Raw genomic sequence first — 12,011 nt, forward strand, 5'->3', positions numbered from 1 at the left:
GGCCAACTTTACATATTTTTTACCACCTTAAGTTTTGAGTCTTAATAGGCTTGATATGTTTTGATGGGCATTAGAATCTCCAATATTGCACAAATCAAAATTAGGTCATAGCAAGTACTTAGCTACATTAGATTTACAAATCTAACAAACAAATTACATTACATATTCCAATGTTACAAGTTACAACAATCTTTCGTGAACTAATACACCAACCTATGTTTTGTCATGTTGGGTTTTGTTTAGAAGAGGCGCAAAAACATAAAATGCATTCATCTTAGTTTTTCTAGGTGATCTATCCTAGGCTCCTAGCATACATCAATAAGGAAAGCCCAAACAAAGACAAGATTCCAAAATCACCATTGCACAAATTTTTTTATGAGTCCACGCAAAACGTCTCTTGAACGAAATGTATCACCGAGCAAATTAAGACAAACAAACTAAAATTAAAACGAAAACTAGCACTTTATACTCGTATTCCCCGACAACAACGCCCATTTTATCGAGGTGTTAAAGGTCAATCTAACATGTATTAAAATGATGTGTTTAAATACTTTAGACTATATTATAGAAAAAGGTTGTCGCATCCATAGGAAATTCGTGAAGAATGCTAGTGTTTAAATATTTTTTTTTAAATTATGAAGACTGTATTTGATTTGATTAAAGAAATGTTTTCTAAAGCAACAAACTTTGGTTGGTTTTAAACAAAATTATTATAAGAAAGTGTAACCACTCTGTTTTACAGTTCATAAGATTCACACACAATTCAATTGTACCTAGTTGGAAATCATATAGAGATTACTTTGCAAGACGTTTATATTACGTGATAGTTGTAGAACAAACTTTTAAGACTCACTCATTCACAAACTACCAATTCAAGATTGAACACCATACTGCAATACCAAATGGCTTATAACAAAAAGCTAAAGATATATTGTTATTGAAACAAAGGTGAACCATTTAAATAAATCAAAACACGCTATTGAATTCTTATAATTTAGCAAGTGATTTAAGATTTTCTCCTTGCTAATCGTCGTCAACCCCTGAAGATATTATAGTATCTTGCCGTTTGCCTTCTATTTCAATGTAAAGGAATATATATATATATATATATATATATATATATATATATATATATATATATATATTATTTTGACAATATTAATGTTTTACATGTTTTGTTACAAATTTCATCTTAAACGTGAGGCAAACAAAATTTTATGTAGAAATAATAATAATAACTGAAGTAAAGGAAATGGTACAATTTTTTTTAAACGATGAACAAAAATACTTTATTAATTAAGCATCTAGATATAGATATATATATTGATTGTGAACTCTTTTTTTGGTTTTGTTTTGTTTTATAACTATTAGGTAATTTCTTCAAATGTATGCACATAATATCGACATTAAATAAAAGCATAGGTCATATAGACTAGAGAGTATTTTACACATCGTATGTAGCATAAACCGTTTCAAATATACACACAATTACACAAAACATTATATAAAATTTTCATATACAAATCATTTAATTTGGGCTTGGTAGCCCATGCCATGTTTCAATCCAAGCCTACAACCTTATAAATTATATTAGGCACTACAAAACACCCTTTGGTTTACACGTTTGGTTCTCCCAAGTCCCAGCCCAACAAGCAGCCTTCTTCTCTGCCAAAATAACTCATCCACCAAACACGTCGCTACGTCTCGTTAGTATTTAAATACGTCGTTGCAAGTTGTTTGTAAACCTATGCGCTGACCACAGGTCCCTAAACACGTGGCCGCGAACAGATTTGTAGCACGTTGTCGGCGCCAAAAACAGATGGGTGGCCTTCCATGTTAGATTGATATTGAAACTGGTTGGGACGCGTCGTTTTGTGCGAGTTGTCGTGTTGTAATTGGCTTTTCAAACACGTCGTGCAAAATACGACACTCAGCGTGACGACCACTTTCAGAGGAGATATTGCTGGAATTTCAAATTCTGGGGACAGTATATATGGAAGAAGACACAAAAAAGGACCTCATTAAAATCAGGTCAAGTTCTAACTATTCAAGTTGACTCTACTAAGACAAAGATGGGCTCTCAAGAACGTAAACAATGTAGGATGGGTAGTTGGTTACATCTAGTATGGATCGTACGTGGACGTTAGTTGGAGTCGATGGCTCTCCTAGAAGTAGATAAACTGAAATTAATTCTAATTCCCACATGATGAAAAAAAGTAAAAGGTACGGAGAAGAAAATGATCCTATTTAACTACTGTACATTGCTAACATCAAGAAATGAAATAATTGAGTAAGATATATCCTCTTACACAAGAAACACAGTTGCACATACAAAAATGCCTCGACAAAAGGTCCATTTATAATTTTATATATAATAATGGGAATTTTCCGGTTTAAAATTATACATTCTTGTGCATCCACTTACATGATGAACGAAGTAAATCAAATAATTACATATCTATTGGTGTAAAGAATAGAGATGTTGCATAATTATCCACACTTGAGAAATAAGTATTCTCATCATGATCATGTTGATAAACAACTTGAGATGCTCTTGACATGTTGAGGGCAACTGTAATTATCGAAAGGGGAAATATGTTTGGTGCGACTAGTGCCTCGTTCAGATCTTTCCATGATGTTTGGATAAGCTGCAGGATTTGTTTTCTCCCATCTTCCTCATTCCTTATATTCTTCTCCCTCATCAACAGTTGTACACTTGATGCAATATCACCTCTTTCTTGTTCCTCCTACACACGTGATCAAAACATATGATGTTTTGCACGATCTAGGTGAATAATCACAATATCCACAAACAATAATTGTAATAATAAGCACGCACCTTTGAAGTCCCAAATCATCCCATAGGCGAAGAATTTTTCCCGCATCAGAGAAGAAACGAGGGTATGAATGAAGAAGATAACTCGTATTTTCTGGTGTAACTCCTTCACCTATGAGAAAGAATACATGCACCAATGCCATATATGTGCCTGCTGTTGTTATCCCATTCTCTATGTAATCTTTTAGATTTGGTTCATTCCCACTTCTTACCCATTCTGCTATGGATATGCTTGAATTGTGTCAATCCACTTCAAATTTATACAAATACCTAATTAGTGGTGATAATTATTTTTTTTAAAAAAAAATAAAACTTCTAGTTAAATGCAGAAAGTTTACTGTTTTTCGTAGGTAGGGAAGAACACTCAACCCAAGATTTTTAAGGACCACAAAACAAATTTCATTAGTAGTATTATACAATGCCATGTAGCATATCTTCATATATTCCGGTAGGTGTTCTATTTCAGCCAAATCCCATCTACCATACAACAACGTTACGTTAAATTAAATCGATTGTGTCAACATTTAACTGTGGATATTAGAAAGATCGTACCTTTGAATTGCTTTTGTGAATAGTAATAGATCATCATATGAGCCATAGGTATCAAATATGTCATCGATGACCAGCAAAATTGATAAGGTTTTAGCTAGCTCAATTCGGACTGTGGAGTATTTTGGCTCAGGCAAGAGTCCAACCGTCCAAAGAAAACACTCGACAGGGTGATCTCGGGCAAAAGTTAGCTTGCTCGCTATACCCAAGTCTTTCCACCACCTGACATCAGAAGCTGGGATTATTTTATGCATATATCATTATGAAGTTATTTAGAGGAAAACAAGTATATTATTTCACCTGCTAAGCTCAGCTAGCTCCATTTGATGGAGTGATTGAACTTGATTGTATTCCAACTTTGCAAGTTCTAGGAAAACTGGTGAGTGATCAATATCTTTTCCATAATCTTGAATGTACCTTTTTGCTTCTAATCTAGCCATCCTCAAGTGCCTTGGTATCTCAAAACTCTGAAGAATTTGTTCACCTAGTTTTCGGGTTAATCGTGGAATTGATTTTCTAAGGCGTGTTGTCGTAAATTCCTTAGCCCGTGATAAAATATCTTCCCCGCTCGCGCCTAAGTTTGAAGCTTCATATAAACTCAGCAATCCGTCTATATCTTCAACTAGTGGCTCGCGGAAACCATTCGCATCCATAAATGTTCCAAAAACATCTATTTTGCAGCCAACAGAGTAGTTTTAGCATATAAACGGGGTCCATTTTATGCTTCTTAAATGTGGATCTTAACAACACAAGGCTTGTGTTATTATTCCATTTCAATTATTACTTCCTACGTTTCTGATGCAAAATTTAACGGTATGAAATAGTCAAAAAAGTGGTGCAAGAAATTGCAAGGAGGCCAAAAGATCTTTGATATATTATGTTGTATGCTAGATCTTTGAAGTAACTGAACTATTTACTAGTAAGCATAAGAATACTTGTACATATATATATATATATTTTTTTTCATCACTGATATACCCCGGGGCAGATGATATGTTTTACTCGTATCACCATGTTCGGGTATGACTAGGGAAATTTAAATTTACCGGTGTCTAGTATGGTTAAAATCTTGTGACCAAAACTCTAATAATAATAATATACGCTTTAGATCTAGAAATCCACACAAGTCTGAATCCATCTTAGGGTAAAAATCCGTGACACTTTAACCATACTTCTTTATTTATGCGTAGGTAAAGATAATAATATCGAAAGTTTCTTGCTTTACAACACTTTTTATGTGTCATTAAAGTGGTTTTGATTTTTTCTTTTAATTATACAACAACTTGGTACTGGATTTTATTAAGTTGAATAGTGCAAAGTAATATTTCATAATGGGCCAATGGGGCATGTTGTAGCTATACCATCCCAATCTAATTTCAAACTATAAACGACTGTCCATAAAACACTTATAAGGCCGTTTTGTTTTGATAAACAAAAGGTAAACTTTGAAAATTATTGGTCAGGCGGTCATTCATTGTGTGTGTGGGGGGGGGGGGGGGGGGGGGGGGGGGTTGTTCATACTTATTGGCCCAAAATCCAGACGACTGTTCTTACCATAGATGGTCAAACTTTAAAAGTTTTACGGCCTCCCGACCTCTATCCGGACGACCGATTAAAATGGTGTGGGATTAGAATGACAGATGGTGTACACGTTATATAGTCAGACAGCCGCTTAAAAGGTGTGGGATTAGATGGCAGATGGTGTGCACTTGCGTATAGGTTGCCCCTTCAATAATATGTTTCTTTTAAAAACCTTAGCTTGTCTAGCATTTTGTTTTGATTCTTTAACCATGTTTCTCCACACTAATTTCATTCTATCAATCATGTTATATAAAACTGATAAATCCAAACAAGAAATACGTAAATTTGGACTAATACCAGGATTAGGATGGAAACCACCGTGTCGAAGAATACGAAAACGAAGTGCCACTGTATATAAATCATCCTCAGTTTGACCATGAGCCAGAGTTTCTAATATTATTTTGATCTCTTCTTCAAATGTGTACCCTAATACCAGTCTCTGAATAAAGTCGACTTGCTTCATGGTCGCGGTCCGGTTTGAAGCTGACATCAAAGCTTTCGTTGTCTTTTCCTTTAGTTTATCGATTCGATTGATAGCATCTCCTTCCGAAGAAATTACCTAACAGTTATCCCAAAACGTTCATGCTCAACACATTTATGATGATTTGTTGTAACAAAGCATGCAATATAAATATATAATTAACGCAAAACATTTACCAGGGGTTGGCGACGATTGACATCTTTGCCTTGTGTTGTTGATATTGCAGTGGCGGCACGAGGCAAAGACTTGAACCTGCACACCCTAGAGGTTTTGCATGGTGCATAACTTACCATCCGCCATGGATGTTGAGCATCGCTCAAAGAAACTACATTGGATGCAGACGATAAATTAAGCGAAAATATTTGTGACGGCATTTCTCGTTTTGATTTCTTTATTTTGAAAGAAGAGATTGTTTTGGTTATTATTTGATGAAGCTTAGACATATATTAGATCTGTATATATAGAAAGAAATTCTTCACAACTGGTCATGGTATACCAATACTAGATCGATCAACTTGAACACATCATTAGTTTTGTCACTTTGTGTGCCAGATATGATAATAAGATTTTAAGATAATATGTTGTTTGACCAAATTTAGTTAAGCATAAATCCGAAAGCAACACCATAGGGTCAAAGAAGTTATTTGGCTTGCCGACTTTGAATAGCCGCAAACTACTAATGTACTTATACTTTCCTAGGAATAGACATGTTAAGTTCAAAGCATATAACATAATTCATAAAGCATTAACAGCTACCATATTCACATGTATAAAATATATTATGATATTTTATAATATATTTCAATAGTTTATAAATAGGATATTGTTACGTAGGGTTAAGTTCAAATAACAAGTTTGATTTTCCTAGGAAAGTTACAAAGGATGGCATTTTGTTCTACCACTTTAATCTCAAAAACCCACTTAATTCAATCTCAAAACCCACTTACACATTCACTCATCTCCTACAACCACCACTACTCCACTGTCCACCATCACCCACCACTACCATCGCCGAGAAAGTTGCCGGAAAATTTCAACGGGAAAGTTGGTGGAAATTTTCGCCGGAAAAGTCGTCGTGAGTTTTCTCTGGAAAAGTCATCGGGAGTTTTCGCCGGAAATGTCGTCGAAATTTTTTTGGCCTGAAAATTTTTCCGGAAAATAGTCGTTGGAAAACGCACAATGGAAAACATAATTGTATAATACAATTTTTTAAAAGATAATTATTATTGTAAAACACAATTTGTAAAAAATCCACTAAATTTTTTTATTTGTATATAGCAATATGGTACTTATGTAAAAGATAAAAAAAAACACTCGTTATTATGATGATTTTATTTTTCTAAAAAAAATGTCATATAAAAAAGTTATGCACGTTTTAAAATGATGCGGAAGATAATAACAAATGTGATATCCCTATTATGTTTTTCCTCTTATTTAACACTTGATTTCATTCATAAACTAATCTCAACCATCCATGTTTAAAATCAATGGATTAGATTACTTCTTGTTCTTTCTATAAAAATCACACTTCCTATTATAAGCTAACTCTTATTATGTATTCAATGATATATGTACATCTATTCATGGGTAATCACATATAATTACTCAGATTGAGTTAATTACATATGGATGCTTCATGTGGTAAACGATTGAAGAAACACTAAGTGACCCGGTACAGATTATAGATAATCTGGGGGTTAAGTAATGTTTCCCACGGATGAGGTCTAGCTGAGAAGGCTGTTCTTCAGGAGACCTGCAAAACAAACACCGTAAGCTCGTCACTGAGAAGGGGGGGGTTCCTCCTTGTGACCACCCTCCGGCGTGAGAATCAGACTAGGTTGCTCTGAATATAAGTGTATATTAAGAGATTGCTAGATAACTGGATAGCAGATGATCCTACCATTCCAAGATATTGGAGTATTTATAGCCGAAGGTAGGTTTCCTAGAAGGTACAGCCGGCTGAATAGTATTCCTGTTCAACCAACAGTGGACTATGCACAGGCCATACTGGTTGGTGGGTAGGTTACGGCCAACAGTAACAAAGTCGGCTGCACTATTCCACCAACTGTAGATTATGCACGTCCTACTTACTGTGGATTGTACGCAGGCCATGCTGGTTGGTGAATAGGTTACGGCCAACAGTAACACTATTCCACCAACTGTAGGCCGCGCATGCTCCTCAGTAAGGGTTGGTGAGTAGGCAGCGGCTAATAGTGACAAACAGTACTAGAGGGTGCTCCTCCTCGCCCTGTTGTCGATGAGCTGTCACCCTGTGATTGGCTCATGGGCTGTTCTGGTCAGATCGTCTGTCCTTTCCATACCTTGGTAGGTATGGTACAAAAGATCTTTCAGAATCAGACTGGCTCATTTAGGCGGGATTGTTCCCGCCTTGCTCATTCCTTCATGTGACTACTGAAGTAGCTAGTGTCTTGTGCGTGTAGCCCTGCTGTCTGCGGGTAGCCTTCCCTGATGGCTTGTATCCGCAACTGCGGGAACAGGCGGGGTACTTCACCATTGGGAGGCTTTCCCTGCGTGTTCAGCTTGTGTACTGCGCGTAAGATCCTATGAGCATGGTGAGTCCTGCGGGAGCAGATGGCCTTTGCGCAGACGTCCCTGTTCAAGGTGAGTCTTGCGGGACCAACTGATCTCTGCTGGGACCTACCTCTTCAACGATATATATATATATATATATATATATATATATATATATATATATATATGGGAGATTTCTGTTAAAAACTCCTTTGAGTTTTAAGAACTCGAAAGAACTCAGTGTAACGATTTTTTTTTTCGAATTTTTTTTACACATGCGTAATATATGTAAGTTACATACATGTAAAAAAATTACAAAATTTTTTACACATCGAGTCGACTTTTTACACATGTATAACGGACGTAAAAGTTAGTGTAACCATTTACATATTTATTATCTCTCCTACTTTGACTTTTTTGCCAGATTTAATCTCAATCACATATTCCAATCCATTTAATTAAATGTGTGGCCTAGAATTGAGTTCTTAAGTTCTTAAAACTCAACATGGTTCTCAAAATATCCCTCTCCTGTATGTATATATATACTTATACGTTTGTTTCTTACTTTCTAAATGTGTTGTTTTCTTAAAGCGGACGGGGTTAATGTTTCTGTTAAGTTTTTAAGAATCGACAAAAATACAGTTTTTTTCTATTTAAAATACAATATATAAGTTTCAGTATGTAATATCATCATCATATCATCATCGTACTCAGTATATCCCACAAATAGCAAAGCTATGGTAGGGTCTGAGGAGGGTAAGATGTAGGCAGCCTTACCTCTACCCCATAGGGATAGAGAGGCTGCTTCCGGTGAGACCCCCGGCTCGACTAAACTTTCAGTATGTAATATCTAGACGGAAATGAAATGAATTCAATCAATAGTGATATCTCACTTTCAAATGCGATATTAGCTCTGCTAGCTTTCATATCGACTAAACTGAAATGAATTCAATCGCCTTATAGTTCCCTTAACTTATTATATGACTCAGCTTCGCCTTTTCCTTCTCTACTCCCACGCTAAAAGGGAAGTCCCGAAGGCGCATCTCTTCCGATACTCTTGTTGAGTAAGATGTTCTTCTTGCCTCTCTAACCTTTAGCACAGCAGTAGGAATTGTCTAATCTACTAATCTAAAGCCGCTTTGAATCTCTTGGAGTAATAAGGGCAATAGGTCTTTCTTGGAAAAGATCCTTCTCTCCAGAGCGTAAGCAAGGATTTCTGATGCGCGGAGGGGCCCTTAGGTTTTCGGGGCATTGGATTCTCACCAATGTTTGCGTTACTCAAGCCGACATTCTCGCTTCCGCTTCGTCCACTACCGCTCGCGCGGGTGCTTCACTCTAAGGCGGAACGCTCCCCTACCGATGTCTTTTTCCTATCTTCAATTAAAGAGACCCATACATACAAAGATCTAGGTAGTTTATCTCCTTCTAAGAAGTAAAATACCCTTCACGTGCTAAGAGCGATATTAGCACTATATAGTGATATCACTATCGATTGAATTCATTTCAGTATGTAATATCTAGACGGAAAAACGTTAAATACTGCAGACCGCCAGCTAAAGTACTATATAGGGTATTGTAACACCCCGACCAAAGGCGGATTATACATCGGGGCGCCACATATTGTTTCATTACTCGTGACACTATTGGGTGTCAATATTTAATAAATACATTCATTCGCACACGCGCAAGGTAAACAAGATAACATAAAACATCATAAATCAATATATTATAAATCATAATATTCGAACAGCAAAAACTTGTCTTGATACATTTTAATCTAGGTCCAAAATAAAGAAACTTCCTATGTGTCCACAAGCTCCAAAACAGCTACTGCAAACCTGAACATGTGTTAAAATAAACGTCAAACACTTGCGTGTTGGTGAGAAATCAAGTTTAATACAATACATAGATAACAATAAATCTGCGCGCAACATGTGTATGTCTGGTTTTCAACAAGGGTGTAATCTGATCGGGACCAACTCTAAGATTCATAAGACTGCCAGTGCTCACAATTGAGCTCACAAACAAAACAAACTGTGCATGTGTAAACAAAAGAGAAAATCATAAACGATAGTTCTCCCGTGTTCATCAAATGGTACCATGAAAACTGCGGAATAGACCGACAAGACGGTTAATGATCCACACATACAAATAAACAGCCAAGTCTACGTCCTCAACACATGGGATACTGCGCGACTAAAGTTCATAAACAAGTTTAAGACTCTAAGTTTGTATGAACACATGAACATCCCAAAACATTAAAAGCAAAAAGGGATTAGGTACGAGATTACTCACTTGATAAACGATGCGGTGTAAGATAAAGCAAGAACCAACTTTAAACAAGCACAAGTTAACCTATAATTAAAGATTATTGTTTTAACGATTGGTTTTAAGTCTTGAATATAAGTTAGCATAATTAATAAGTAAATTATTATATATATATATTACCGGAAAAGCAGGGCAGAACAGGGAGGAAGACGGAGGCAGAGAGGGAGGCGGCAGAGAGAGCAAGGAGGAGGACAGGAGAGATTAAGTGTTTTGTGTGTGTAGTGTTAGGAAAATAATACTATTATTTATAGAGAAACCCTAGGGAACACAATCCCTAGAAAAAGGGGAAAAGATCTCAAAAAGTAAAAGATTCCAAAAGCAAAAGATATCAAAAGATATGGCAGCTGCAGGGGGCAAGATAAAGCTGTCAGGGAACAGTAAAAAGGCATGGGCGGTTCAGAAAAAGGTACTGGTCAAGCATGGAAAAAGCAGATCTCAAAAGATTATGTCAGTCACTTTATCTGTCAACCAATGGGGTTGGTGCGCATGCTGCGCCGAAAGTAACTTTTCAGACATAAAGCAGATTAGGTCAACAGCTCAAAAGATAAGACAACACAAAAGCAAACGGCTAGATTTAAACAGATGAAAACTCGAAGGATTCAGCGCGGGAAGGCTAAGGCGCGAAGGCAGACACAGAAGGTCAAGAGAGCGCGAGCGCGAAGGCAGACAGAACTAACCTTGACGCATCGCGGAAAGAACTACATTTCTAAGCGCGCCGCGGGAAGAATCACATTTCTTAGCGCGCCGCGGGAGGAACTAAAATTCCTAGCGCGCCGCGGGAAGAACTATAATTCTTCGCGCGTCGAGGGATGAACTACGATTCTTAGCGTGCTGCGAGAAGAACTACAAATCCTTAGCGCGTCGCGGGAAGAACTACCGTCCTTAGCGCGCTGCGAGAAGAATTACAATTCTTAGCGCGCTGCGAGAAGAGTTCGTCTCGCGTAACGCTGAAACAGGTGGTCTTCACGCAGGATTCCTTGTAAGGGGTCTGGCGCGTGGAGCTGCGCAGACAACCTTAGGCGGGAAGAACCAAAGGACAAGCAAAGAGTTAGAAGAAAAAGAGGGAAACAAGGCGGAAAGAGATAAGAAGGAAGAGGGAGGGGACGGCGGAAAGAAAGAGAGAGAAAGAGGCGGGAAGGAAAATATATATTATTATTAAAAGTAAAGTATAAGTATAAATAAATATTAAATTATAAAAGAAAGAGATCGGATAAGGGAAACGGGTACCTGGGTCGGGTCGGATCGGGGCAGATGTCACAGTCTCCCCTACTTTAAGAAATTTCGTCCCGAAATTTATCTCGAAGTAGGTTGCGCAGAGAACAGGTGCGGGTACTTGATCTTCATTTGATCTTCCCTTTCCCATGTAAACTCGGCTCCGCGCTTGGACTCCCAGCGAACTTTCACGATAGGGATGCGACTGCGCTTGGTTTGCTTTACCTCGCGATCCATAATCTCAACAGGCTTCTCAACGAAATGCATAGTTTCATCAACTTGAACTTCATCAAGTGGAATGTGAAGGTTCTCGTCAGCTAAACACTTCTTGAGATTGGATACATGGAACGTTGGATGCACATTACTGAGCGCGGGCGGCAGGTCAAGTTTGTAGGCAACTTTTCCCACACGCGCGAGAATCTTGAATGGTCCAACATATCGAGGAGCAAGCTTACCTTTCTTCCCAAAGCGGACAACACCTTTCCAAGGCGA

General features: G+C 37.4%; 1 pseudogene; it reads right to left on the reverse strand.

The window, feature by feature from the left end:
- Window positions 1-2,450: 2,450 nt before the first annotated feature.
- Window positions 2,451-7,130, reverse strand: LOC143535934 (monoterpene synthase TPS4, chloroplastic-like; annotated as a pseudogene).
- Between the last annotated feature and the right edge of the window lie 4,881 nt (window positions 7,131-12,011).

This window comes from Bidens hawaiensis, unplaced genomic scaffold (assembly GCF_021521415.1).
Source record: "Bidens hawaiensis isolate Kalapana, Puna unplaced genomic scaffold, B.hawaiensis_p1.1 tig00010730_1, whole genome shotgun sequence".
NCBI lineage: Eukaryota > Viridiplantae > Streptophyta > Magnoliopsida > Asterales > Asteraceae > Bidens > Bidens hawaiensis.